Below are 1,488 nucleotides of genomic sequence, written 5' to 3' on the forward strand. Positions count from 1 at the left end.
GAGATTGCAAGTGCATAGTGGACCGTCGAGTCTCTTCAGAAATAAGTTCTGCTACAACAGCTTTCAATGTGGGAAGAGGATTGTGGTGTAAGAGAGAAGCCCGACTGGGTTCAAAATCCGCACGAAGAGCCATCATAAAATGCATAAACTTCTGATGATCTCGATACTTTACAAATATTTCTACATCTTCAGGATGCTTCAGTTGAGGATCTGTAGCGGATAATTGCTCCCAAAGACTATTAGTTTGAGAACAAAAATCAGCAATAGACTGACCTGGCTCCTGATGTATCTGATAAAGTTTAGTTTCAATCTGAAACTCAAGTGAGGCATCATAAGTACAATTGTATCGTTTTGCTAAAAACTCTCAGGCAGCCTTTGCATTCCCAAGCTTGGGGAGTAAACTATGGATGGAAGGAACTGAAGTATTGATAAACCAAGAAATAATACGATAATTTGCACTATCCCAATCTTCAAATCGACTGGCAAATTTGTCGGCTGACTCACCTTCTTTTTGTGTGGGTGCAACAGTTTCTCCACAAATATAACGCCATAATCTCCTCCCTCTCAAAAAAACTTCCATATTTTGAGCCCATAACATATAATTGGAACCATCTAAAATATTGTCAATGGGACGGACAATATTATCAAGATTGGTAGACATTTTTTTTTTTCCTCGGAAAAAAAAAATTAAATAAATAAACCTGTGGGTAGTAATCCGGTGTGGCGAAGGTGCAGGTGCGGCCTCAGGGAGCGATCTGGTGTGGCGCGCGCACAACAACTATGGTGCACAAATATTCCGATTTTGAACAACAAGACCTCTACAACTTCTGTCACATACAAAAAAATAACCGTAACAAGCGTTTGGTGTATTGTTGAAATAGAAAGAACCACCAAAAAGAACGCTCAAACGGAAAAACAAAAAAATTGTACGGACGGAGAACGGAGGCTTAAAAGAGGCACCAAGAAAACGGTGGCTTTAATACCATGTAGAAAAAGACAACTGAAAGATAATTGTGGAGAAGAAATTTGTATTTCTGATGTAATTTCAATTGTACAATGGAATGACATATTTATAGTTAAATGAGGCTTTAAAAGAAAGGAAATACAATAATTACAAAATAATACAATAATTACAGAATAAATTAACTTGCAAGAAAACAATTTCTATAAGGAAATTAACTTGGCAACCAAGGCAAGAGTAGGGACCAAGCAAAGATTCATAATATTCTAACACAATCATATAAGAAACCTCCCACGTGATTCTGCTTGCTCTCTTTTGTTTTTTCTTCATAAGCCTAAAAAAAAGGGAGCAAGTAAATAGAAGAGGAGAAAAAAAGACAGTGGGCCAATCCAATTGCATAGAGCCGAGTGGGATTCCTTCGCCTTCTCCGGAAACTTTTTTCTCTGCCAATTAATCTTTTTATCTATTCCTTCCTATCTTTACTTTTCTTTTCATTCTCTGCTTTCTTCTTCTTCAAGAAAACAGTA

The sequence above is a fragment of the Corylus avellana genome, chromosome ca1, assembly GCF_901000735.1.
Source record: "Corylus avellana chromosome ca1, CavTom2PMs-1.0".
Lineage (NCBI taxonomy): Eukaryota > Viridiplantae > Streptophyta > Magnoliopsida > Fagales > Betulaceae > Corylus > Corylus avellana.